Raw genomic sequence first — 12,502 nt, 5'->3', positions numbered from 1 at the left:
CGCTCTCTTTCAAATAAATAAATAAATAAATAAAATCTTAAAAAAAAAAGAAGAAGAAAAGAAAATCAGTTCTTCTACCAGCACGGTTGAATCGAGACTCAAATTTTGCATGAGGATAATTTTTACTATATTTCTACGGGCAATTTTAAAGATAGGAAAGCATAATTTATTGCTATAAAGTGCCAATTAAATGACTTTAAAAGAGTTGATAATTCTTGTAAAATTGGTTGAGACATTGTGCTAACAGCTATATATATATATCACACTCATGATTATATTTAATTCTTACCATTGCTCCACAATGTAAACAAAATTGTCCTTATTTTATACATAAGGAAGTTAGGAGGTTATGAGTTCTATCACCTATTACTTGCAAAAAAAAATCTGGTTGTACGAAGGTGCACAATCTTCTTGAAAATCTGAATATTTTTAGAATAAATGATGAATACATATGCAAAATATATAAAAAATACATGAAGTACTAAAATTATGTGTCAGAAGAGTAATACAGCCCAAAAGGACATATTTATTCTCCTCAGTCTCTCTTGTTCTGTTTTTAGTGATCCGCCATGAAATGCAGCATCAAGCCAGAATCACGTGAACTGCAAACACACCAGGGTCCTAGATCTTTGTCCTTAACAGATATTCAATGCCAGGAGGTGAACTCTGTGGACACCCTAAAAGACCTTCTGTAGAACTAGATTGCACAGTGACTGTACCAAACTAACTCACATCCGTTTTGGAAACAGAGGGCCATTTGTGTGAATGTTACGTTTCTCTCAGCAACTGATTCTATGACTCTCAGTAGAAACTCTGCTGGTCTAATGAGTGCGTGGAATGGCCAGCGAATAACCACTCCCTGAGGCCCGCAGAGCACCTGCTGGTTTTACATACTGCACTGCTGTATAGGGGGACGCCATTTCCCTTACCCCAGTTAGATGGACGCTAGAGCTGTGGGCCTCTTTAAATACACCATCACGGTTTTATATTAAAATAATTGTTACACTGAAAGAGAATCTGAAAGCCACCAGAATTCTTACTATCATAGCGCACTATTCAAAATACGTGTGCATGCACGAGCGCCTCGATTATTAAAATAATATGTGTTTAGTAGGAAATGCTAGAAACTAGGAAGAAGAGGAAGATATTCTGTAATTCCACCACCCATTAATCAAGGGAGCTTTAAAACTAGGACCCACTTTGGGGTGTCTGGGGGCTCAGTCGGTTAAGCGTCTGTCTTCAGCTCAGGTCATGATCCCAGGGTCCTGGGATCGAGCCCTGTATCCAGCTCCCTGCTCGGTGGGGAGCCTGCTGCTCCCTCCCCCTGTTTGTGCTCTCTCTCTCTCTCTCTCTCTCTCTCTGTCAAATAAATAAATAAAATCTTAAAAAACAAATAAACTAGGACCCTCTACTACATGAGATTGTAAGTACCCGAACATTTGTCCTGCTAGTAAGTATCACATGTCTTCTAAATTCTCACTTTGACTTTATCATCATTTATATGACCAACTTTTTACTGTGGGATGTTTGTGTTACTGTTTATCTTGTACTCATGTAATGTGGTGATAACCTTCTTTTGATATAAATCAAAATGAGCATAAAATAAGTATAATTATCCTTACTTTTTATCATTACTTTCAAGTATACTCTTAATGGTGTTTCTGGGTCAAAAGTTCTGAATATTTATTGCTTCAGTGTATACTGACAGCTGCTATCCATCAAGGTTGCATTAATTTGCAGCTTGGCCATCAGAGTAAATGTCTATTTTCCTGCATCCTTACAAATGTGGGGTATGACTATATCACGTTGATTTGCCAGTGAAAGTCATGTTCTACTGCTGTTTTAATTTGCAACTTTTATTGCTAAAATGATAGAATGTTTTACGTGTTTCATTGTCATTTGCTTTTTCTTATATGTTCATGCTTTGCCCATTTTTCTATTGTAGTGTTGACATTTTTCACATGACTTTTATGGGAGTTAAATAGAGGAAGAAAGCTGACGCATTGCATCGTGAGCATTTTAGACTGTTTTATATTAACCTTCGCACACATTGTGAGCATGAACTCAGGGACAAATTATATATACCAATGGTCAGGAAATATGGTTGGTAGAGTCCATTTGCAAGTAACTGGGATAAAAATTAAAAATTTTTTTAAGATTCTTCTTTTTAAAAAAAATCCTTGTCCTTGAAAAATACTTGAAAAATGAATGCGTGACCCATTTTTAACCATGTGGTCTAGAGTATTTTAAAGGAAAAAGCCACTTAATAATAATAGTGATAATGTTAGTAACAGTTAACATTTGCTGTGAGTGTATGTGTAAGGCACTCTGCCAAGCACTTCATATTCTCAAAATGATCCATGAAACAGATACTCTATCCACATTTTATAGTCAAAGAAACTAACTCATAATGTTACATGCACAAGATTACTAAACCAGTGTATATATCCTACCAGGTCATGGTTTTACTCTGGCTGAGATGGCAAAAAAAAAGTGCATAAAATTACCTTCTGTTGTCACCGAGGAAAGAGATTTCCTAAAATGAAATCCTGGAATTAGTGTATTCAGTTGAACCCTGTGAAATGGCTCTTCTGGTAGGCCAATAGTGATCAAATATTGATCCTATAAATTTATGTGGTTCAAACAAATTCATGTGAAATGGTTAGAAACTACAGGAAAAAGTGGATGCAAACAAACTGTAGAAGAAAATTTGTTTTGGGGATGTCATTACTGAAGCCCGGTCCGTGTATTTTATGGAGGGTAAAGCTGTCACTGACAGGGGGCACACAAACTTTCCAAGCACTTAAAATAATTGTCCTTTTAGAAAGATTATACATCTTGCGAATGTCCACTTGAATATTCAGTGACTACAAAAGTTTCTCTTCTTTTCAACATACTGGTAAAATTTTTTGGCTCCTTTGTCTACTGTTCATTCCCCAAACCCAGCTCTACTCTCTCTCTCTCCTGTTGTCCCGCTTACTCTCCATCTTCCTCGCTGCTGCTCTGCCTCTCTCTGTATCTAGCGATGTTGACTGAGCAACTAGCAGGTGGTATGCTTGATGCTACCTACATTCTCTTGTATGTGGGGGTGAGTTGGACAGTCTTTCAAGGAGTTTATTTATGAGGTGGTGGAGAAGAAAAGAGGTGACTTGTTTCCAGGAGATAGAAAACCACTTTGTGGGGGCGCCTGGGTGGCTCAGTCGTTGAGCATCTGCCTTTGGCTCAGGGCATGATCCTGGCATTCTGGGATCGAGCCCCACATCAGTATCCTCCACTGGGAGCCTGCTTCTTCCTCTCGCACTCCCCCTGCTTGTGTTCCCTCTCTTGCTGGCTGTCTCTCTCTCTCTGTCAAATAAATAAAATCTCTTAAAAAAAAAAAAAAGAAAACCACTTTATGGTGACACTTCAAATAATCCTGGATGATGGTGGGGGCCTTTCCACCGGAGTGACTTTGAAACTGGGATGTTGGAGGGGAAGGAGCCCCAGGAGAGCACTGCTTTCTTATTGAACTTAGAAGACAGAAACTGAAATTCAAAGCTGCTAACGTAGTCAGAATTCATGAGGCTGAGGACTGGGGATATGTAGTTTCACTTAACAGCACCATGTTATAAGGAAAATGAAGTTCTTAATTAAAAATCTTCCCACAAAGAATACTTTACATTCAGGTGGTTTCACTGGTAAATTTCATCAACCATTTCAGAAAGAAATATTCCAACCTTACTCAAGTTCTTTAAGATATCAGAAGAATACAGAACAGTTTCTACTCATCCTGTAGGGTTAGTACCAGTCTGATATCAAACCTTGACAAAGACATTTTAAAAAATTACAGACTAATATCTCTCATGACCATAAATAGCAAGATCTTAACAAAACATTGGCAAATCATATCCAGCAAAAATGTAAAAATAAAATGTATTTTACATTCCTGATGTAAAAGCCACAAATCACTATCTTGTTAGAACAAAAGAGAAGATTCGTATTATGATCTAAAAAGATGCAGAAAAGTCATTTGCCAAAGTCATAAAAAATCACGACAAACACTGTCAACAAATGAGGGATAGAAGGGAAACTTCTCAACTGATAAAGGGCACCTACTAAAATGTTCAGGTAACAGCCCATGTAATATCAGACACAAGGCACGGATGTGGGTTCTCACCACTGCTCTTCAGCATTGTACTGGACGGCAATGTCATGAGGCTCAATAAAGTGAAAACATAGCAATCAAAAATAAAGAGGTAAAATTGTCTTTATTCTCTGGGGTCATTATCACATATATATAAAATCCTTAGAAACCTACAAAACATTTATCAGACTGGTGGTAAGTGAAAATAGTATGGTGGCAGGGTGCCTGGTCAAGAAACAAAAGCAATTGTATTTCTACAGTGTAGCAGCAAAAGCTTGGGAAAAAATGCAGATATGAAGGGATTCTTTGAAAAAAAAAATCCAGTTAGAGTAGCATTAAAGTCATAAAGTGTTTGGGGCAAATTTAACAAAAGGTATACAAGACCTCTACACTGGTTACAAGACTTTGAAGAGATACAAGAGATAAGGACCTACATAAAATGAAAGTTATACCATGTTCAGGGATTGGAAGATTCAATGTCATTAGGATGTCAAGTATGCTGCTTCTGGACATACCTGGGGATGGAGAAATGACTCCTGAATAGTTCCATGGACTCAAGGGATCCAATGGGAGAGGGTCCTGACCCTGATGCTCCATCTCTAAGAGGGCTCTATGGCAGGGTTTCAGGTCCTCAGGTATGGAGGCAACTTGGACCCTCTGCCATGGCTCCCAGCATGTGTGGCTATTGCCTGTAACGTTCCCCTTATGCACGGCAGCTGATGTAAATGTCTGTGTGCTCCTTTGAAGAGGCACCGGAGGAATCATGACTGTCTGCACTTGCTTGGCTCACAGCATGTTGCAGCTCCTCGAATCATGGAGATCCAGTCTCTCCTTTTCCATTTCTGAAAGTTGTCATGTTCACATCTGATATAAAAATATACTGTAAGATAAGGCAGATGACTTCAGTAGAGAGAGCCCATAATTCCCTAGTGTTGACTTTAGTAATAATGGAACGTGCATTAGAAACACCTGGAATGTTGGTTAAAGCTTGCAGATTCCTAGACCACGTATCTGACCAACCAATCAGAATATGCAATGGCGGCTCCTGCAAGTCTGCATTTTAAAAGCCCCCTCCCATTCTGATGCCCACTACAATCTGAGGAAAAGTTACCTCACTGGTGAGGCAGATGGAAGAAATGGCAGATAGCTAGAGTGTTAACCCCAGGAATTACTCAGGCAAGTGTAATTACCAGAATGTTTATCTAATAACGTACAATGCAGAGATTTCAACTGGAGGTCAGGCAAAGCTGATTGGTGTTTATAGGAGAGCAATTTATTCATCGTAGGCCCTGTGTGGTACCAGGATAAATGGGGAAGTAAATTTAGCCCTTTGGAAGAAGGAAGCATTTAGAACTAAATTAGGTGCCATGGCTTCCTGGAGTCTAGAGCACAGCCCTGGTCTCAGAGGAGATGTGACGTAGGAGGCTGCCTAAAAGGGCAAAGTAGCAAGTGGTTATTGAGAACAACACTGTGATCTAGGGACCGTGCTTCGAGCAGACCGAGCTTACGAGGTTCTGGGGAGCAGGGTGTCCATTTGATCACTAGACCTTTCTTTTAACATCAGGGAAACTCACTACCTCCAGTTCTTCCTCTTCCACGAAACCCTCAAAACCCTTTTCCCTCCTGATTCTTTCATCTTGGTCGTGTGTCACTCACCAGCAATGGTTGTGGTGTTTCACACCGCACGTGTGTGTGATGGATAAAGAGCTGTTCCCGCATGTTCGCAGCAGTGTTGCTCTGCTCCGGTCCTGAGTTTCATGGTACAGGGCACTAGTCACAGAGCAGGTGCCTCCTACCTGCAACAAGGTATGCTCTCCATCACTGCTTCATGCTACCAGCACATGAGGGACACCTGCTCAGGTCTTTTTTTTTTTTTTTAAAGATTTTATTTATTTATTCAACAGAGATAGAGACAGCCAGCGAGAGAGGGAACACAAGCAGGGGGAGTGGGACAGGAAGAAGCAGGCTCATAGCGGAGGAGCCTGATGTGGGGCTCGATCCCGTAACGCCGGGATCACGCCCTGAGCCGAAGGCAGACGCTCAACCACTGTGCCACCCAGGCGCCCCTCAGGTCTTTTTTTAATCTTTAAAAAAATTTTTTGGTTATGATATGTTAGTCACCATACAGTATCTCATTAGCTTTTGATGTAGTGTTCCATGATTCACTGTTTGCTTTTAACACCCAGCGCTCCATGCGATACATGCCCTCCTTAATACCCATCACCGGGCTAGCCCATCCCCCCGCCCCCTCCCTCTTAAAACCCTCAATTTGTTTCCTGGAGTCCATAGTCGCTCATGGTTCATCTCCCCCTCTGTTCCCCCCGCTTCATTTTCCCCTTCCTTTTCCTAACAATCTCCCTGCTATTCCTTATGTTCCACAAATGAGTGAAGCCATATGACAATTGTCTTTCTCTGCTTGACTTATTTCACTTAGCATAATCCCCTCCAGTTCCATCCATGTTGATACAAATGTTGGGTAATCGTTCTTTTTTGATGGCTGAGTAATATTCCATTGTATATATGGACCACATCTTCTTTATCCATTCATCTGGGTTTTTTTTTTAAAGATTTTATTTATTTATTTGAGAGAGAGAGAGCGAGCATGAGCAGGGGGAGTGGCAGGCAGAGGGACAAGCAGACTCCCTGCTGAGCAGGGAACCCAATGCGGGGCTCGATCCCAGGATCCCAGGATCATGACCCGAGCCAAAGGCAGACGCTCAACCAGCTGAGCCACCCAGGTGCCCCAATCCATTCGTCTGTTGAAGGGCATCTCAGTTCCTTCCACAGTTTTGTTATTGTGGACAATGCTGCTATGAACATTGGGGTGCATATGGCCCTTCTTTTCACTACATCTGTATCTTTGGGGTAAATACCCAGTAGTGCAATTGCTGGATCATAAGGTAGCTCAATTTTTAACTTTTTGAGGAAGCTTCATACTGTTTTCTGAAGTGGCTGTACCAACTTGCATTCTCACCAACAGTGTAGGAGGGATCCCCTTTCTCCACATCCTCGCTAACATTTGTTGTTTCCTGCCTTGTCGATTTTGACCTGCTCAGGTCTTGATGTCCAAATGTGATGCCCAAAGTATGCCAGCTTCTCAGTGTGTGGCAAGCGCCCCAGATTACTCACGGATGTATCCCACTGTGATCCAGCTTTCCGACGTAGACGTGTCATCGTGTGCGTTACCGACCATCGTCTGTTTACGACACACCGGTGAATGTCTCCACGTGAACTAGGTTGAGAAGTGTTTCAGAACTTCATAGAATGTTTTGCAATCATCATTTAAAATGTATGACAGGGGGTGCCTGGGTGTCTCAGTGGGTGAAGCATCTGCCAAGGTCCTGGAATCGAACCCTGCATTGGGCTCCCTGCTCGGCGGGGAGTCTGCTGCTCCCTCTGCCCCCGCCCCCACCTTGTGCCCACTCTCTCTCTCTCTTAAATAAATAAATCAGATCTTTTAAAAATGCATAAAATTAAATGTATNCCCCCTTGTGCCCACTCTCTCTCTCTCTTAAATAAATAAATCAGATCTTTTAAAAATGCATAAAATTAAATGTATGAAAAATCCTGGCATCTCAAATTCTACGTTCAACAGTTGGCATCTTTAATTCTGACAAACAACTACATCCTGACAAGATGGTTTTTATCACCTCCTCTAGGGGAGTTATGCGCGCTGGGAGGGTTACAGAGGGTGTATTTCCGCAGCTACGCAGCCCTGTTTCTTTTGCTCTGTGTTTAGACCACGTTGGTAAAGATTTGAAAAACAGAGCCCATCTCCTGCAGATGACTTCGCATTCTTCAAGTCTATCAAAAGCTTATAGAAGTATGATGCAAAAGAAAGAGTAAAGTGTAAAGTTCTAATTAAATTAAAGTGTCAGTTTTGCTACGAAGGAGTCACGGAGGTTTTTGGCACTGTGGGGTGTTCCGGTGGAAAGAGGCAGTGAGCTGCGAGTTTCATTCCAAGCTGTATTGCTGGTTCCATCAGAGGCCAAATTAGGACCCTGTGTAAACCATTTCCTGTATCTGGACTTCCAGACCACTGGTCAAAAAACTAAACATATGCTATATTGGAAAAGGGACCCCATTTAAGGGGCCTGGCATCCCTAAAATGCTTACTTTTATGAATCAATTGAATATACGGTGTTATGGGGAGAAATCTTTTGTGAAAATATAAATCCTAATTATAGCTTGATTTTTTCCCATGTCTGGCTAGATAGGGTTTTTACTGAATGGACTGAACCACAAATTGCTTTGGTTTGCCTAGCATGGGGAGATAAACTCAAAGATTAACATTCCACATAGAAGACATTCTTTGTCACCGCTGACCACGATCTCTGTGCACGGGATGGCTTAAGAGCCCAATGTGTGGATGGGGAAAAAAGGTGTTTGCCTAGAATCAGTAACTAGTTGTGCAATTATTTGCCAGGGAGCCCCACATCTGGACCCTGTGTCTCTCATGTGGGCTGTGGAGGAGCTCGGAAGTGCCAGGAAGCTCTGCGTGCTGACCCATTAAATTTGACCAGGAATGAAAGGGGTTTTGCCTGGCTTTCTAGAATAAACAGCAGAGTTCACACTTTATACCAAATATGTACCCTCATTACTTATCACAGGCTTCCGTACGAATTTCAGATCCTCTGAGGACACGCATGAACTCTCAGGGGACGGACAAAGTGTGGTGAGGTTGATGAGTCTGAGTTGATAACAAACCCAGTAAGGTTTTCCTGTTTTTAGATTTCGTGTTCTGGGCGTCTCTGTCACACGCACAAGGCTGACACGCAAGATAAACGTCCAACTTCTCCAGGAAGGAGCCGTTTGTTAGTTAAAAACTGCAAAAATAAAAAGAACTCAGGCTGTCTCATTCCTGTCTTTCTGGTTCCCTTTCTTTTTCTGTTTTGGGGCCTGTTCTTTACAACTCACTGAGCAGCTGAGTTGAAGCGAGGGCAGAATTTCATTTGAAGTGAAGCTGGACTGAATCGCCCCTTTGGAAACTTCCCAAGTGCAGAGGAAAGGATGCTCGGCATTCCAGGCCGATGACAGAGAGAAATGTGACCGGTGCCAAAAGCTCTCGGCTTTCCTGGTGCGAGGCCACTCCAGGAAATGGCCGTTAAATCAAACTAGGCCTCTGGCCTGAAACACAATCTCAACATTTCCCTACCCTCCTTCGTGCGATGATTGTTGGAGCAACACCATCTGTGGGTGGATATGATTCTTCAACCATTTGACCTTGACTCTGTGACGAAATGATAAGTTATGCAGCATAATTCATACTGTGTCACAGAAGAGGTGTTTTCTATTGTTCGAAAGCAGAAGAGGAACTTTGAGACCCAGGAAAAGATGGAAACACATTTTCCCCTTTTTTTCCAAGTTGTATAATCAATCTCTTTCAAATATATGACATGTCTTTCCAATTTGGAGGAATATTGTTTTTCGTTCTGTGTGTCCATGTGTATACGCACATGTATCGCACATAAAAGTCACATCTAAGTGTGAATATGTCATGCCTAGGTTTTACATACATTTTTACTTTATATATTTTAGATTTTAATATACATATACCTGAGTATAAGTATTCATAGGCTTATGTTTATTTTACATCTAAGCATAAATATTTATATTAAATATATACCTGTGCATATGGAGGAAATCCCTTATTGTGTGAATATATGATCACATAGGGATCTCATGCATTCATACATTTAGCAAATATTTATTGAGCACCTACTTCGTCAAACACTATTCTAGATTTGGGGGTTATTTCCGTAAAAGTGAAACCAAAATTCTGCCCTCACAAATCTGACATGCTGTCAGTTTTAGCATTCTTAACTTACCGTGGCTACTTGGGATAAAGCAGGTACATCTCTGGCCTTATCAGTATCAAAAATATTATTATTATAGGAGATAATATATCATTGGCATCTTTTTGAGCTCTGGTTTCATCTGTATCAATTATTAAGTGCAAGGCCCTTTTGCCTCGGTCAATTCCATTTTGTTACATTTTAGAAGTACGATCTTTATTAGGAAGCACCCTACGGCATTTGTAATTCTTATTTTAGATTTTAATAAGCATTTGAACTACTAAAATATAAAAGACACATAAATTTCAAATTATTTCCCTTCTGCATTAATTTACTGACGATAAGGCAGCACAGACAATTTTCTGTTGTGTATTCCTAGTTCAAGGTCCAAAGTCAAATCTCTTCTTTGAGCGTAATCTCCTCTATTCGTATCCATCATTCTGTGCCATTTATTTGATTATGAAAACTGTATAAGACAGGTTGTAAAAATGTATAAACTACGAAAGAACATTAAAATTGATGATAAAACAAAAGGGGGGTGCATACTCATGCAACCAAAATGCATTCTTGATCATGGATATTTCTAGTTTATGCCAGTGCCTCTCAACCACAGTTGCAGATTAAAATGTTGAGGGAGCTCAAAAATACAGATTCCCAGACCCTTTCCTCCTTAGAGTCTGACTTGATTGGTCTTCTGAGGTGGAGACTTTGCAAGGTTACATTTTTTTTTTTAAGATTTTATTTATTTATTTGACAAAGAGAGAGCACAAGCAGTGGGAGCCTGGGCAGAGGGACAGGGAGAAGCAGGTTCCCCCTGAATAAGGAGCCCGATGCGAGGCTGATCCCGGGACCCCATGATAATAACCTGAGCTAAAGGCAGACCTCAACTGACTGAGCCAACCAGACGCCGCACGAGGTTACATTGTTAAGAATCTGGAAAGCAGCTCTATCTGCAGCCAAGGAGGGAGACCGTCCACCACAGACTTGTCTCTCAGTTTCTGGGCAGGTCAGGCCACTGAATTAACAATGCCTACAAGCCTGAGCTAAGTGTGATGCTGTGGTCCCAGAACGAAGTAGACGTTTCCTGGGGGAGGCTCGTGGGAGGACGTACTGGGACATGGTGAACTATATCCTCTCTACAGACGCGTCTCTGTAAAGGATGCGGTGAGGAGAAGCGGAGCTCTTCCGTGTACCGATTTTGAAGGTGGCATCACATTTCTTCCACTGCTGCTAAATTTTCTCAGCTACTGTGTTACTAAAAATAGAAAGAGAGAGAAAACGTGGAACAGGTGCAAGCTTGCGGAACTGCACGGCCCTGGAATTTACAGCGACATCACTTCGGGCACGTTTTTAGCAGACATAGATTGGATACAGACCAATTCCCACCGTCTCTGCTGTATTAAGCGAGAGGACTCCCATCATTAAATTAATGAGGGAAACAACCTATAGAAGTAATTAGGCACGAAAGAAGGGTAAAATCAAGCCCAATAAACGGTCAGAGAAGGGTTTATTTTTAGCAAAACGTGGACGTTTTACAATAATGACGATAATGTTTTGGAAGTACCATTAATCATTGTAAAGGGCTGATACTAGTGGAAAGTGGAAATTGAAAACAGTGTAGTGCCGACGGCGGACTTATGTGTTTTAACCAGAGTCTAGAATTAGATTTTATGAATCTAAACAATAACTTTTTATGTTTATCTGTAATCACTTAAAAGCACAAGATTGAACAAAAATCAATATGACTGCACTAATGCTTCAGCAAAGATTGGTTTTAAAGTAACCTATTTCCTCTCTTCCACAAACCTCTCCTTTTCTTTTTTTAGCCTTTCGTTTCAGGAACCTGGCACCACCCCGAGAGTGACCAAGGAGGCTTGCAGCACAGACACGATTCCTGTAGAAACCAAGGAACCGTCTACACCCTGCATTTCCCTGTACCCCCCACCCTCCTCTGAGGCAGGCTTGCAAAGCCACAAAGCTATTGTTCCTCTTTATCCCAAATTCTGCCTTTGCATTGTATTTTGGCTCTGAAGCACAGAGGTCAGTTTTCGACAACACGTTCCTACCGCTTCTGATGTGACAGGGAAAGGATTCCCGTCAAAACCAATTAAAAAGTTGCGATTATTTGGAAGCATTAAATGCTCAACATTAAGACCGCAAAAAGCTTGTTAAAGTTTAATATTGTAACCTTCAAAAGGACATATTCTATGATACAGAAATTGCCACCCACCCTCACTGATGACCGGTGGATCAGTCACTGGTGGTGTTACGCCTTAAGGAGGGTCATTGGTCATCTCTATTACCGCTGTTTCCATGCTGCCCGGCGTGAAGCATGGGCGTTAGAGACCCCAACGCTCCCCATCCCCCGTGTCCAGTGTTTCATGAGAATGGGGTGAGATGCCCGGATTGGAAAGGTTGCCTGACCTTAATGTCAGATTTTTTTTTCTTCAAAATATTTACTGTAAAAGATACTGCCAAGTAATTCAACAAGCATCTCGACATTTGTAAAAGTAATGATATTTCAAAAGTTGTGCTAAAAATTATTTTTATTTCAGGGAAAATCTGGAGTCAAGGACTATTGGGC

The sequence above is a fragment of the Ailuropoda melanoleuca genome, chromosome 15 (genome assembly GCF_002007445.2).
Source record: "Ailuropoda melanoleuca isolate Jingjing chromosome 15, ASM200744v2, whole genome shotgun sequence".
Classification (NCBI taxonomy): domain Eukaryota; kingdom Metazoa; phylum Chordata; class Mammalia; order Carnivora; family Ursidae; genus Ailuropoda; species Ailuropoda melanoleuca.
Note: the sequence above shows the minus strand (reverse complement) of the source record.